The sequence below is a fragment of the Mirounga leonina genome, unplaced genomic scaffold, assembly GCF_011800145.1.
Source record: "Mirounga leonina isolate KUSES-001 unplaced genomic scaffold, KU_Mleo_1.0 Mir_126, whole genome shotgun sequence".
In the NCBI taxonomy this organism is placed as follows: Eukaryota; Metazoa; Chordata; class Mammalia; order Carnivora; family Phocidae; genus Mirounga; species Mirounga leonina.
The window spans coordinates 879,698-896,568 of NW_023270314.1; the positions used below are offsets into that span (position 1 = coordinate 879,698).

At 37.8% G+C, this 16,871-nt stretch overlaps 1 protein-coding gene across 4 annotated transcripts in view; it reads right to left on the minus strand.

Moving 5' to 3' along the window:
* METTL25 (methyltransferase like 25) overlaps nucleotides 1-16,871 on the minus strand; it is a 150,762-nt gene that overhangs the window by 17,173 nt on the left and 116,718 nt on the right. The window contains exons 13-15 of one of the 4 annotated variants that reach the window (XR_004678703.1): nucleotides 8,523-8,629; nucleotides 7,141-7,219; nucleotides 5,594-5,902 (exon numbers count right to left, since the gene is read on the minus strand). The gene's annotated coding sequence lies outside the window, so the exon portion shown is untranslated. Of the gene's footprint in view, nucleotides 1-5,593; nucleotides 7,220-8,522; nucleotides 8,630-16,871 lie in introns of those variants that run through there. The other 3 variants (XR_004678702.1, XR_004678704.1, XR_004678701.1) reach the window with 3 other exon arrangements.

Here is a 16,871-nt window from a genome sequence, read left to right on the forward strand (position 1 = left end):
CTTAAATGTGGAACTTTATAAAACATCAATTAAAACAAAATCACAAAACCCTAAATACAATGTGGTATCCTGGATTTGCTCATACAACAGAAAAAAGACATTCGTGGAAAACTGTTAAAATATGAATAAAGCCTGGAGTTAATAGTAATGTACCAATGTTGGCTTCTTGGTTTTGACAAATGCACCATGGGACTGTAAGATGTTAACACCAGAGGAAACTGGGTGATAGGTATATGGGAATTCTATTTTTGGAACTTTTTTGTAAATCTAAAATTATTCCAAAATAAAAAATGTCATTTAAAAAATCACAGAACAATAGATGTACTGATCTGTGCCCTTAAAGCGTCCAACAGACTAGAGTAGGCTGACAAAATTCACATGCAGCTAAGTGCCATTTGTGTATATATGTGTGGGTGCTGTGTGTATATGAAGTGGCTAGATGGGAGATATGTGAAAACAGTTAACACACGTCAATCTTTTCCTTTGAGCCCTGCTGCTCAAAGTTTAAAAGGACATAAATGAGGGCGGAAAGTGAGTTCCTAAACATTTTATTCATAAAATAAATGTTAATAAAATAAAATATATTGGTAAATAATAAATATATTTAAACTTTAGGAATTTGTCACGATGTTAAAAAAGATAGGTCATCTTAACTGGACAACTTTCAAACTTTGCTTTTTTCTGTGCGCTTTTGATTTTTTAAAACAATTTTGTGTCTTTTTGTGGTATCTTCAAATATATACCAATGAAAATGATTATGCTTTGTTTCCAAATTCTATAAAGCACAACTTTATACTCACTTCTGTCCCCTCATCAAAAAGACTACATTGTGATAGGTTTCTCTTTTGCTGTATAGAACAGAGACATTAATGAGGTGGATGAAACATGTCAGCATGCTAAATTTAATAGGTCTGCTTTCGGGCAGGATATAGTAGGTCATGGCAAGCCAACACATTCACAGCAAAACCAAAAAAGGTAAGAACTACAAAACACATATTTTTAATGATATCAGAGAGTAAGGAAATAGCATAAACAAAAATTCCAGAGAAAGGAGAACCACGTTCTGAAATAGGCGGGCAGTTGTTGGCCATCATTTTGCTTAGGGTTTAAGAATTAATCTTGACTGAGGCAGAGAGCTTCCACTGGGGAAAAGAGATCCCAGCAGATCTTTTAGCCTTCTTCTGGGCTAGAGGAATCAAAAGGAAATGTGAAGGGTCTCAGTGATAGATGATAATGGTGGGACATCTGAAATGCAAGTAGAGTCTGAATTGTGCCAAACGACATATTGACATGGTTGAGATCTCAAGAATCAGGATTAGGACACACAGATCCAACTGACCAAAGGAATCTCAGATGGAAGCAGCCCAGGGTGAGCTCATCCATAGATTGACCACTGGGTGCTCGGAAGACGTCCCATGCTCCATGAGGAAAATGTATGCCAGCTGTCAGGATGACTCCACCCCAGATGACACTAAGAACTGAGTCCTGTGTGGGGCCTTCAGTCTTCTGGATTAAGTAGGTGTAACATTTTTTTTCTCTCTCAGTAAAGGTGAATTCAGGATATCTGCCTCGAGGGAGCCAGCATCTTTAATTTATACACAGAGTTGCATTGAATAACAGCAGCAGCTCGGTGCTGAAAATTGTGCAAGGGTAATAGAAGAGCCAAGCTCAGCTAGTGACTCAAAAGTGGAATCATTTCTTGATGGATTCAGTCACTGTTTTTTGTTTTTTAATTGGTTTTTAAACTCCACTATTCTTGGCTTTATTCCAACATGCATTGTTCTAAGAAGCCATGGAGGGAATGTCAAATTCTAGCTTCTTGGTGCACTTCACTTGTCACCAGAAAAGAACTTAAACCTGAATCAGCAGAAAGATTTGTTCCTGGGCTTGTTAATTACAGTGAAATTGAAGAATTAAAATGCAATGTCATGACCTCAGAAAGTATTTCATTCCCTTTATTTCATCCTCATCTCAGTGTATAACCAGCCATATTTCAGTCTGGGGTTTATTTATTGCAACAAAGCAGGTATGTGGCACATGATGTAATCTCTAAACCACTTCAGCTTGGCCTATTTGTCAGTCGAGGCATGTGCTCAATTTAGAATGGCTTCTGCTCACTCAGATCTCTCTCACATGCTCGGTGGTTAAAGAGTTAGATTTATATAAAGTTCTTGACACCACAATAAAAGAGGCCACATTTATATGAACTGCAAAGTGCAATAAAAGCTCAGAAAACCAAATAAAATCTTGAGGAACACTGCCAATATATGGGAAGACAGTATAGCATCTATTTTTATTTTATTTTGCTTTGCTGATTTGTATACTGAGTTCTCATAAATGGAAAAAAATTATATGTTCAAAAAAACCTGTTAAAGTAGCATCACATTGTTTTGTTCAATGAAGGGCTCAATTTGAATTTTGATTATAAACAATAGGAAATTGGGGCCACTTTAGAAGTTAATTTGTCACAAGTTTTTCTGGTCACAAGGAAGCATTTAATTTATACACTTTTATTCTTATAAAAGGCTCTAATAGAGGAAAATAAAACACCAAACATCAATAAATGTTATTTTAGCAAATATAATTTTTAGACGTACTATTAATTCCCATATATAAAACAGATGGCATATAGGAATACCATATATTTAAACATAAATCCAGGGTGCCTGGGTGGCTCAGTTGGTTAAGCGACTGCCTTTGGCTCGGGTCATGATCCTGGAGTCCCTGGTTTGAGTCCCACATCAGGCTCCCTGCTCGGCATGGAGTCTGCTTCTCCCTCTGACCCTCCCCCCTCTCATGTGCTCTCTCTCTCTCAAATAAACAAATTAAAAAAAAAACATAAATCCATTTAGAAATACTAGCTAGATCTTTTATAGCATCTTTCTCACATGGGTCAACTACAAAGACTGTAAGAAACAGTAGTTGCCATATATTACAGATTAATATTAGTTGCAGATAATTTATAATTTTTAGAATCAAGTCAATCTTTCACACAAGTTTAGGTTCCTCTGTTACTTCCTTTCATAACATCCTGTTCATCCTTTCATTTTATTTGTTAAATTATAATAATTGATGAATCATGCAATTTTTGTTAAAGTGCTTTTCCTGTTATGTTCTGAACTCCATAAGGTCTGGGACTATGTTTTCTTGTTCACTACACTTTGCTTAATATGTAGCCCAGTGCATAAAACATAGATGTGCTCAATAAAGGTGTGCTTAACGAATCAAGGACTGACAGATCTGCACCGCGGGTGGGCGAACTATGGCTCAAATCCAGTCTGTTGCCTGCTTTCTACAGCCATTAAGTTAAGAATGCTTATTTTTTTCTTCTATCTTTAAGTGGATCTATTTTTCAAATGATTATTTAACTACCTAAATAGCAGCCTCAGTTTTGCTTGTTGGCCCATAAATTCTAAAATATTTACTATTTGGCGCTTCAAGAAAAATGTTTCCTGACCCTGATTTAGACCACCCCTGTCCGAAAGAACTATGACAATGATGGAAATATTACATATCTGTGCCCTCCAACAGGATAGCCACAAACCACATATGGCTATTGACCACATGAAATTTGTCCAGTGTGACCGAGAAATGCAACTTTTCATTTTAAATAATTTAAATAAGCCCATGTGGCTAGCAGCTAGTGTATTAGCAGCAGATCTAGATATACAAAAGAAGAGATATCATGTAAACACAGTGAACACTTACTGGGAGATCAAACATATCTTTGGAAAAAATGAAAAATATTTGAACTTAGTTTCGCCTTTCTGGCAAAAAATTGAATAAAAAATAAATTATCATCAGTTCATTAAAACAACTAACATTATGACAGTACAAGACCCAAAGGTAAAGATTAATTCATTTAATTTGGCAGTTACACAGACACTCATTTAAAATAAGTGGTGGTTGGTTCTTCATTTACTATGAATGAAAAAAAATTATTTTGGGTAAGGCAGATAATGTTACTGTTCTATAAACGAGTAAATGAAGGACACTGCTTTTATGAAGATTTTGAAGTTTCTCTTTGCTTTATTGAAAGACACATCACTCACAAAGAAATTCTTGAAATACATAGAATGCTGTTAAAGCAAAATGTTCTCTAGCACAGTAGGAAAACATTAGAGCACATAAACAAGTAAAAACAGCAATATAATCCAACAGTATCCTCAAACAGCATTAAAACAGGTATTAAAGTGGCCTGAGAAGTAAAGATTCAAATTGCAAAGTGAAGTTTAAACACCCACATTCACATGTGATTTCAAGTCTTTAAGTTGAGAAGCGATTATAAGGAAATCTGAAATATGTGCTATTTAGGATTGAAATTATTTGCTGCTGTTATTTATAACACTTAAAGTTTAAAAATTTAAAAATTAGAGTATATTTCCTTTTCTTGCTTATACTGTTTCTTACATGTCTATATATGAAATAATATCTCCCTGAGTAAAACTACTTTGGCTGCCGCCTTTTATTTCAAATGATTTTATCATTAGGGAAAAATTTGAAATCATGGTGGACAAATAATCCCTTAATGCTTTTCCTGGCTAGCAAGTAATTTGTCAAAGCAATCCAATTTCCAAATAGCGTACAAACTCAATAAGACACTGAGCCAATGCATCTGTTCCTCTCTGTAGAGTATGCACAAATGCCTTTCATTTTGGGGGAAAATCCTAAGACTGAATTCTTTGAAAGGACAATTTAGCTCTAGTAACAAAATACCATTTATAATGTCTCTCTGATAAAACTTTAGAATTTTTTAAAAAGTCAAGTTTTATTTAGATGCAATTATTTATATGCAGCAATATTCACCCTTTTTAAGTGTACTGTTTAATGTATTTGACAAACATACAAATCACGCATTCACCACCCAAATTAACATATGGGACATTTTCATCACCCCAGAAAGTTCCCTTATGCCCCTTTGTAGACGATCCCTTTCTTTACACACAGCCCACTGGCAACCAGTGACCGATCTGTTTTCTGTTTCTACGGTTTCAACTTTTCTAGAATGTCATACAAATGGAATCATACAGAATGTAACCTGTTGTGTCTGTCTTATTTCACTTAGCCACTTAGCGTAATGCTTTTGAAATTCATCCATGTTGTTGCATATACATGTAGTCCATTGCTTGTTGTTGAGAAGTATTCCATCGTATGAATATATCATAATAATTTTATCCATTCTGCTGGTGATAGACTTTCAGCTAAGCAACTATTAACATTTGCTGTGTGGACATATGTTTTCGTTTCTCTTGGGTAAATATCTGTGAGTGGAATTGCTGGGTCATATGGTAAGTGTATGTTTAACTTTATAAAAAATCTGCCAAACTGTTCTCCAAAATAACTGTAGCATTTGCATTTGCCTGAGCAATCTTCAGAGCTCTCTTTGTTTTATGTGGGCTCTAACAATATTATCAATCCTTCTAATTTTAGTCATTTGAAAGGTTGTGTAGTGGTATCTCCCTGCCTCCTTGTGCTTTTAATTCATATTTTCTTGATGATTAATGATGAATATTTTTACACATGTTCATTGCCATTTGTATATATTTCTTGGTGAAATATTTGTTCAAATCTTTTGCCTTTCCTTTTACTGAGGTTTTTTTTTTTTTTTGTATGTGTGTGTGTGTCTTTTTTTGTATTCTGCATACAAGCTCTTTATCAGGTAGGAGCTTTGCTAATTTTTCATTTCTTTTACCAATCTGTGGACTGTCTTTTCATTTTCTTAACATGTCTTTTGAAGGGCAGACATTTTAAATTTGATGAAGTCCAATCTGTGAAATCTTCACTTATGGTTCATGTTTTTGGTGCCAAGAAATCTTTCCTTAACCAAAGGTCACAAATATTTTTTCCTATGTTGTCTTCTAGCAGTTTTTTACATTCGGGTCAAAGATCCATTTCAAGTAACCTGTATGTGATATGCGGTAAAGGTTAAGCTTTTTTGGTTTTTCATTTTGATATGCAGTTGTTTGCAACACTTGTTGAAAAAAGTATTTAAACCCACTGAATTGCTTTGGCAGCTTTGTCAAAAGTCAACTGACTGAACAGGTGTGGGCTGATTTCTGAGCTCACTAGTCTGTGCCATTCATCTATATAATTATCTTTAAACAAATACCACCCTGCTGTTATTACTGAAGTTTTCTAGTAAGTCTTGTAGACTGTTGTATTTTATATAAATAAAGTGGAGTGTAAGTGGAGACCTCACTGATTTGAGAAGATACCATTCCTCCAAAGATGAAAGAATTGCTATTCTTGGTAGTTACTTTAGGTGCTCTGTTTCCCTGTGTTCCACAGACAGGGGACTGACTGAGCCCAGGGGATCCACAGATAGAATTCAGGGCATCCGTGATCTTGGGAGCTTGGAGAAAATGTTCTTCTTTATTCTAATTGCTAATCGTAATTTAGGGTTTCCTTCAGTTCTAACGTAGACAACAAACCTCAGCAGTACTGGCAGTACTTGCGACTCTTGCCAATAGAAAGTACAGATATTTCTGTGTCACATTACATTATGGCCGGGATCTTCAAATATTGTTGACATTTACTGTTACTTAAAAATTAGAGTTTTAGAACTGCTACATGATCTTTTTATTCAATGAGTTAATAAACACACACATACTACTAAATTATAACTTTAAAAAAATTTTTAGTAATGATCTCAATATGATTGGTTTCCTTTGTCATATTATGTATTTCACTTTGTATTTAAAAGAAAATGTTTGAGAAGAGGCCCAAAGACATTTCCAGATGGCCAAAGGGGTCCATGGCACAGAAATGGTTTAGATTTGCCCTCTGTATTCCCATTTCACAGACCTACTACTTAGGCTGTCTTGCAATAAAAGTGTCTTTACTACTTCAGTTTAGAATATTGCACTATTACCAGCTCTGTGTTATTTCATCTTACACTATATATAATCATAATATATTGTATATTATTTCATCTTATTAAGAAAGTTTCAATAAACCTTCATTAAACATGTGAGATTAGACAATGTTGCAGGTCAGAATCTGGAGATTCAAAGGTGTATCACGTGGTTCTTGCCTTTGAGGAACTTAGGTTCCACTAGGCAGATAAGGAAGTAGGCATGCAATTTACATTCTATGTGCCCTAATAAGCATACATGGGAGTGACCAAGATGATGTTCTTACCCTTCACTTGGGTGGTGGTGGAGGTATGGGCAGAATATCAGCAAATGCTTCCCACAGGAATTGACACATATGAGGACACCTGGAGAATAAGAAAGCAGTAACTAGGATGGGAAGAGACTATGTCAGACAGAGGAAACATGAGCAAGCATCCAACTCAACTCTGCCTGGAGCCCTGGGACAGAAGAATGGCCAAGGGAGGAATTATGCATTGCTTATCCCCAACTCCCCTAGGAAATGTCAAGGAAGACAATCATTCTCACAATGTAGAAGCTGAAACAGCTTCCCCCACTTTTTTTTTTTTTTAAGATTTTATTTATTTGACAGAGAGAGACACAGCAAGAGAGGGAACACAAGCAGAGGGAGTGGGAGAGGGAGAAGCAGGCCTCCCGCCGAGCAGGGAGCCTGATGCGGGGCTCGATCCCAGCACCCTGGGATCATGACCTGAGCGGAAGGCAGACGTTTAACGACTGAGTCACCCAGGTGCCCCCAGCTTCCCACTCTTGATTAGAATATTCAGCTTGCATTTACCAGGCAAAAGTTCTTTTTCCCAGGTCCTTTCCCCAGAAGCTGTTAAAGTGCTGGGCCCTTGGCCAATGGAACCCTTCTTGCAAGGGCCCCTCCCTATTTCCTGTGCCTTCTTCAGGGTGCCCTCCCCAGGCTCTCTTAGTGTGTCTCCTAGGCTGTAGCCAGTTTCCTTTACTCCTAGACTGGTGGGTGGCACATGATCATGCACTTAGCGTGGGCAAAGGACAGGAACACTTGAATACGGATTCATAGCCCTGATCTCTCCTTTAGCACTTCAGTCCCAGAGGACCCAGGCTAGAGCAGCAAGATCCTCTCCCATCCTGGATTGAATGAGTCATTTATTACATCCTAAACAGAGATTGTTACTAAGAAACATTCCTATTTAAACTGTCCTCAAGCCGGGCAGCAGCGGGGCTGCTCAGCTAATTAGGGACTAATTGACTCTTTAGCAATGTTATCAGCTGTGACAGAGTCTTTCCTGCCTGTGTCTGCCAGAGTACTGGGACCATTCTCTGTGATGGGCTCCATTTTCACTTTGTTTATCAGGATCTAAATGGAGCAAATTCCAGCCTCATATCCCTGATATCTCGTGAAGATAGGAGTGTAGATGTAAAATCTTTATATTTTTGAGGGTTTCTGTTTAGTCCGGGAAATTGTTTCATCTTGCTCAGTGATCCTTATGGGAAATAGACGGTCTACCTTTTAGAGGTTTCTGCTTACAATTACTGAGGCAACATTACACTTTCTGAGGAAGAGGATGGTGCCCTTTCTTTCTCTTGTGTAGGAGAGGATTTTTTTTTTTCCGTTTTTGTTAGGCATTTTTAATTACGACCATAAAATTTCATGACTTCACTTACCTGGCATTATTCTTTTCTCTCAGAGGAAGGGCTAGTTTTTTCCCATGGAGGATCAGTGTATTCATTTCCTCCCTTTTCTCCACAGCATGTTCTGAACGTGTTCACTGCTAGGCATAGGACAAACAGTAAAAATGATATGTTTTCTGCCCCTCCAGGATGGACGGAGGAACAAACATTTTAAAAGTAAGTGCAATAAAGTCATATTCATCTGTACAAAGTTAGGACATCATAAAAAAGACAGTGACTTATATGTGGAGAAAACATCGTAAATATTAAAGGACAATGTAGGAATGTGTTGACTAGAAGAGAAAGGGATGTTAGCCTTCCTAGGAGGGATCAGTGAGGGCAAAGTCCAGATGGAGGCAACACTTGAGATACTGTGAGAGTCACAGAAAGTCTGGATACTTTGGAACTATGGTTAGATGGAGTGCAGCAAAAGATTATGTTGATGAAGTAACCAGGAAAAGCATCATGGGAGATTTGGATGCCATGCTAAAGAGTTTGGATTTTCCTGTAAGAAAATGGGAAGGCCATAGAAGAGTTATTGGCGGGGGTAGGAGATTGATGCCAAGGAAACCAGGAGGTTCTTATGAGGCTCTGAACTTAGAGAGTAGGAGTGGCACTGGAGAGGGGAGGCAGTGAAGAGAAATGTAAGAGATTGAATGACAATGACTTAATGTTTAAACGGTTTGGAAGGAGAGAGGAGTCTAGTGTGATTTTGGTTTTCAGTGGCAAGTTTCCTTCACTGAAAAGGAGTATCAGAGGAGAAGTGCTTTTGACAGGAAAGTTTAATTTTAGACATGTTGATTTTGAGGTGCTAGGGGAATACCCATGGGAAATGGCAATGTCCTTCAGGCAGTTGGGTAAACATGCCCAAAAGCTCAGGAGAGAGATTCAGGAGGGAAAGCTAGCCTAGAAATTAAATCTGAGTGAGCATCATCAGATACAGGCAGTTTTGGAAGCCATGACCATGTTTCTTGGAAAGCATATAGATTGAAAAAGGCCCAAGAACAGCCCTCAAAGGAAAAAATTAATATTTGAATGACAAACAGAATAGTCTGCAAAGAAGGCTGGGAGTGAACAAAGAGTGGAAGGAGAAAACTCTAAAGTAAAGTGGCTCTTTTGGCTTCTGGGAAGCAAGTTCTTGGGGGTCAGATGTTCCCTCCACCTCCCTAAATCTTATGGCCTGTTTCTCTCTGTATTGGCTTTATCTCTTCTCTCTCAGGATGTCTTCCTCTGCTCATTTGTAGTTTCTGACCCTCATAATTTTGGGTTCACATGGTCAAATGTTGCCTCCAGAATCTCTTTATACAACATGACCTTTTAGCTCCCATGCCAAAGTGTTTTCTATTTCAATTCCTAAGAAAGAGAGAATCTGATAGGTCTGACTCTTCTTTTTGAGCCAGGTCACAATCAGGGATCTAGACTACCTTGACCAGGTGTCTACTCTCACTCCTATCACCTGTGGTCTTAGTATAAAATATGGCTGCCCAGGTTCACCCTTTGGTGAAAGAAGAAAAGAATGTGGTCAAGTTGAATGACAGCTATAGTTTAAGAAAGTTTAAAGATGCAAATCCTCAACAATGGCAGATACCATAGCATGGTCAAGAAAGAGTCCTTTGGGTCTAATGATATGGATGCCAGCAAGGGCACTGGCCAGTTGCTGGGATGGCAGAGAGGCATCTGGTTGCTCTGAACTGGCAATGAATAAAGGCAGGAAGTGGAGACATAGAGTTGTGGCTTCCCCTCAACCATGATCTTAACCTCAAACTTTATAATAAAAAGGCAAGGAAGGGGGGTGGTATTGATACAGAACACAGAGTCTAGCGGTAGTTGTCCTTTTTTTCCTTCTCAAACATCTATTTTATTTTTTAGGTATTTGCCCTTGTTCTGGAGTATAACTGTGGGTCAGGACTTACGAGCACAGATAACAGAATTACCCTTAGAAAAATAAAGTATCTCTTCAAATGAGACTGTGGGAAGGAGGGCAGGAGAAATGATGTTGCTGATCTATAGGAAAGGTAAGAGGTTGGCAAAGGGCACCTAAGTCTACTCTGCAAAGTCTCTCTCTCTTCACTTCAACCTTATCTAACACAGGCCTTTATATACTTTCTTAGCCAAATGAACAAACAAACTCCGGTAGTGGCTAAAAGTTTGTAGCCATGAGGTTCTTGATGTTCCTGGAGAAGAAGGGGAGCAGTGATATAATGAAATAATACTGATCTTGGGAGCCAGAAAACCTGGGTCACCTTGGGAAAATTATGTACATGTCTTTGAATTCCACTGTAGAGCGGGAATGTTTTACTTACTGACACAGGTATATCAATATACTGTGGAAACTTAGAAGAAGGAAAAATTAAGCCTGCTAAGGTCACTTGGGGAAGAGTTCCAGAGAAACTGGCTTTTGAGGTGGGTCATGAAATATGAGTAGAGCTCATAGAGCTCACCAGGCTAGAAGGTAAGGAAAAAGGGGTTTGACTCAGGCTAAGTGTACAACATCATACACAGAATGTGACCATCAGAGGCCTGGAATAATAATTATCATACACAGAAAGCAACCATCAGAGGCCTTTATGGCCTCTGAATCACCAAAAACTTGGAACTACATGCCTTCGCCTTGTCACCTGAACAAAACACATGCACTTCCCATCAGCTAGCCCCATCATGTTCTTATGTCTATACTGCTGAGTTCTTCCTTATTCTCTCTCATTCTCCCACTGCTGCTGTCCTTTTCCACTGAGGCCTTCATCTTTTTCACCATATACCACTTTCCCCTGAAGCTTAACATTTGTTTATTGTCAATTGATGCTATTTTCCTACATAAATTCTCTGAATAACGTTTTTTATTTTTTTCCAAGTACTCTTCTCTCTCTAGATATTCTTCCTCAGTAATCACTTGAATACTCATAACTTAGACAACCATTTATGGATCTTGAGCTCTAACTTTCCTATGGGCTCTAGGTTGCATATTGGATATCTTTATCATTTGGGTGTTGCACAGACACAGCATACCCAAAATATTGAACAATAATCCTAATTCTCAAGCAAACCTAGACTTTCTTCCTCAGTAAATGGCCATACTACTCAGCTAGCCAACCAAACTAGAAACTTGGAGGGAGGTGAAAGGTGTATCCTAGACTTCATTCTCTCCCTCACCTATGATACACAATCAGTAACAAAGTCATGATAATTTTACCCCTTGGATTATTATTTTTTTTCTTTTCCATTTCTACTTCCCCTGCCTTAATCCAGGCATTATCACTTTTCACTTAGGTTTCTGAAATGTGCTCCTGTTTTTCTGGCCTCCCTTCAATCCATCCTCTAGCCTATTGCACAGTGATTTTTCTAAAATAGAAATATAATCATATCACTCTCTTCTTAAACTCCCTCAATGAATCCTTATGCTGTGAGAGGAAATGTACCTCTTTAGCATGGCATTCAAGGTCTTCTAGATCTAGGATCCTGTCAAACCTCTTTGTGGTCTTATCTCCATACTCACCGTTCACATCAAATCTACTTTCAGGCCCCTATAGAGACATGCCGTCTCATGTTTTTGTAATAATTGTTGCTAATCCTTATTAAGAGGTTACTATTTACGAAGGTCTCTGTTAATTGATCTATTCCTTCTCACAACCCCAAGTGGTCTGTTACTATTTCCCCCACCAGTTGACAGACAGAAAAAATGAGGCACAAATCAGTTAAGTAACCTAACCAAGGTCACACAGCTAGTGAGGGACACAACTAGAATTTGAACGCTTATCAGTCTCTCTCTAGAATCCATTCCTTTAACCACTATATATAGCATTACCACACTGTCCCTTCTTCTGGAAGACCTTTCTTTTTTCACTTTCCTTACCTCATACTTACTCTTCATCCACTTAATCTGGCTTCTCCTTCCATCAAAATTCTGAAAAATCTCTCACAAAAAATATCAGTGAGCTCCAAAGGAAAATTTTCCATTCTCTTCTTACTTGATCTCTCAAATGCTTTCAACCACTGGTCACTCCATAGGCCCTGAAATATCTTCTTCTGTGGTTCATATGATGATATATTCTTGGTCTTTCTAGTTTATCTCTGAATGTGCTTTCTCAGCCTCCTTTATTGCTCATCCTCCTCTACAGAATCTTCATACTGGAGTCATTAAAGATTCAGTCCTAGTTTCCCCACTCTTCTCTCCCTGTGCTTTTTGCACTGAGTATCTCATCCATATCCTAGCTTCAATTTCCATCTACATGTTGATAACTTCTAAACTTGCATTCATGCTTCCCTTTGTTCTATATTGACCCTTACACACCAGTGCTTCTTTAACATTGCTTGAATTTCTCAAAAGCACGCTACACTCAACATATTCAAAATGGAATTGTCAGTTTTCTCCCAAAGATTGTTCTTCAGTGTACCTTAGCACCATCTTTCATCTAGTCAAATGATCTAGACAACTGTTATAGCCCATCGACCAAAGAGGACTAGGAAAAAACCCTGTAGTCCAAGTTAGATTTATTTCACTTACTGCAGCTGAGGGAATGCACTCCAGAGGAACTGTAGGTTGTCTCAATAGAGTTTTAGGAGCTTCTTTTAGGATTTAGGTAGGCCTGTATTGCATGGTTATAGAGAGGATTTAAAACCATGGGATCCAGTTTTGAATCGGAGATTGTCAAAAAGCTAGGGAAATTCAATGACTGGTTTTGCTTTTTTTTAAAATTTAATTTATTTTATTTGAGAGAGAGAGATAGCATGTGTGTGCATGTGCAAGAGCAGGGGCGGAGGGAGAGGGAGAGAGAGAATGTCAAGTAGACTTCATGCTGAGTGCAGAGCCTGCCATGGGGCTCGATCTCAGGACCCTGAGATCATGACCTGAGCTGAAATCAAGAGTTGGATGCTTAACTGACTGCACCACCCAGGTGCCCCTTTGCTTTTTTTAAAAAAAAAGCAGGATCATTATGGGGCGCCTGGGTGGCTCAGTCATTAAGCGTCTGCCTTCGGCTCAGGTCATGATCTCAGGGTCCTGGGATCGAGCCCCGCATCGGGCTCCCTGCTTGGCAGGAGGCCTGCTTCTCCCTCTCCACTCCCCCTGCTTGTGTTCCCTCTCTCGCTGTATCTCTCTCTGTCAAATAAATAAAAATCTTTAAAAAAAAAAAAAAAGCAGGATCATTAAAGTGGCCTGAGGGTGATCACTGCTAAAGAAGTAGGAGTTAACATGTTAGAAGAGAGGATGTTGAGAATGACTCTGTCTCTTGTTCCAAGCATGCCACTGAGTGAATATTATCCATAATTGTCATTTATTTTACATTTTAGTATCTCCAAGTTTTAGCTAGGTACTTTTGGTAAAAATGACTTGAAGTCTCAGCTTTAATTTTCCAGTACAAAAAATAAAAGAATTATCCATTATTATTTCAGACTGAAAATTCAAAATTACATATAGTTTTAGTTGCACACATATTTTCCTTCACTTTAGTACTGAAACATTTTTTAGGCTTCTAAGAAAAACCCCCAAATATTATTCTAGTCATTTGCAAAAAGAGTTCCATCTGATTGGCAGACAATGATACCTACCCATTTAGAGGCAGGAAAACCAAGAAATCATCAATTGCTTGAGGTCTACAGGGTTATACATCCACCATTATCTTGCTTTTCTCAAGAGGAAACTGAAAAAATGGAAGAAGGCCAACACAGAAGACCCTCAAATGATCAAGTGGTAAGACAGTCACTGTAGTGGTTAGGTGGTTAGACTCTCAAGCCAGAACACCTGGATTTGAATCGTGACTTTACTGTTCCATAGCTTTCTTCCTGCATCCTCCTACTTGGAGCAAGTTGCTTGACCTCTCTGTATTTGAATTTCCTCTATAGTAAGCGGCAGAAATAATATAGTCCCTTCCTCTTAGGATTATTGTGAGGATTGAGTAAGTTAATAAAGTGCTTAGAACAGCACCTAGCACCGCATAGGCACTCAATAAATATTTACTTGGCATTATTATTATAACCCATCATGTCATTTGGAGTTTAAAAAACCTTTTAAAAATTGAGTAGTTGCCAAGGACACACTGTATGAATGGTATGTATGTGTGTAAGAGAAATATAAAGTTGGAGTCACCTCTAAAATTTTTTAAACATATCTGGCCACTCAAGAAGACTCCTTCAGAGAGCTGCTCAGATGCCAGCACATTTGAGAATAGTGAATCTAGAATTATGTTAACATATTGGAACCTTCCATGGAGACTGGGATGGTGAAAGAGCAATTTGAATAGTAGACTTCCAAAACTGTCAAGGAAATTGACGATGTATTCCTGCTTGCCAGGAAGGGGCTTATGCAACACTTTTGGACTGAATATGAGGCCAATAAAAATGAACTTCTGGGGAGATTCAATGAAATCTGTAACTGAAGTGGCCCCATTCTTCTCTTCCTGTCAAGCTGGCCATTTTGACATCTATTAACTAATACATGTAAGTGGGGTAAATATTTTTTTGATTATGACATCTGTTTAAATGGGCCTTCGGTGTCTGTTCATACTTTCATTTAAACTATATGCTGTTAGCATTTACTAGATTGGAGGTGGTTTCTTCAGTCCAGAGAAGCGGTTTACAACAAAGATTAAATTATAGATTATTTTTTATAATCATATAGAGCACATAAGAAGGTTCTTTGTATTTATTTTTTTATTTCGTGACAGGCCATTTGTGCATTTTTGGAGGGTATGTTTGAATTAAGTTTATTGGCACATTTATGTAGAAGACTTGTTATCTTAATTGATTTCTGTCAAGTCATTCATATTGTCATTGCCTATGCTTCCTTGTATTTTATGTACAAATATCTAGGTTGGAGACTATTCAAGAGGTTAGAAACAACCTAAAGGTCTAACAATAAAATAATGGGCAAATAGAATATATCTCATTAGGATGGACTTCTATGAAGTCATTAAAAATGATCATTATGAAGACAGTGTAGAATCATGGGAAAATGTTTCTTATATAATATTAGGTAAAAGAGGCAAAATACAAAGGGTATGTTGACTTAAGGCAAATACAAACAATATATGCATTTGGACCAACTGAAAATAACTACTTGAAAGTGGGAATATGAGTAATTTAAATATATTTTCTTCACTTTTTAACAAAAAAAGAAAAAGTAAAGAGCTTTAAATGGCATGACCAAATTATTTAAGAGCCAAATTCCTCACTCATTTTTCATGGATTTGTAAAAATGACAGGTTGTGTGTTAAGGCAACTTGAACTTCAGCCCAAAAACCTGACTTGTTTGCCTCAATAGATTCACTGTATTTTGACTTTCTTAATAAATTCTGTGCAAATTTTAATAACAGGGGTTTGCTGTCTTTATTAATATGAAAAGATCTCCTGGGTGAAAAGATACCATAATCAGAGATAAACAGGAGAAGCACAGCATATGGTGTGTAATGTCCACCAAAAGTATTATAAAGGCCTTTTGAGGAGTTGTTCATAGTTGCTATATATATTTTTTAGAAGTTAGAGTTTTGAGGGATGTATAGATAAAATACAGAATATTTTCACATTCTTAAAATTTACTTCCACAATAAATCTCTTACATTACAATTAAAAGACACTGCCATAGTCAGTTGTGAGAAATGGTTGCAAAAAACCCACAACTCAAACCAAAAATTTATTAACAAGTCCTTTTGGAGTAATGCTGTTAAAGAATGTCAACTGAAGGCAGAGGGGGTTTGTGAAAATCTGGTTTCCTTTGTATTTATTCTTTGGCAGTGACTGAAGAAAGGGGGATCTAACCTTCTTAGATACAGACCTCTTGAGCATGAGCCAAGATGTAGGTCCATTTATGGCAAGGTTGTGAGTACCCTTAAGATTTGCATGCTCCCCAATACTGAAACGGAATGCAGTAGACACTACAGAGCCTGGCAGGGTATTCTGTGTTCTTGGGCATAAAACTATCTCAGGGGAACCATTTTAAGACTGACTTATTAAATGATAAACACTTGGGGATCCCCTTAAAACACCCATTCTAATCGAGTAGATTTGGGGTGGGGACTGAGGTCCTGCATTTGAACAAGCTCCCAGGTGATGCTGATGCTGTTGGTTCATGGATTGCATTTTTGAGTAATAAGTTCTAACCTCGGTTTACTTGAGAAAAATAAGTGATGCAGGAAATACCCTGCTTAATCTTTGCTTCCCATATATTATCTATAACTGGAAACTAATCTTTGGACAGGGAAGTATATCATGGAGTGGACTCCAATTTTTATTTGTCACTCTAGTGTCCAGAAAGATCAGTATTGGTAACTAAGAAATACATCTTGTAACTCTTATGTTGAAGTCTTTATGCATTGCTCTGTGCTCACCAGCTTTTGGGAATGTTATTGCCTT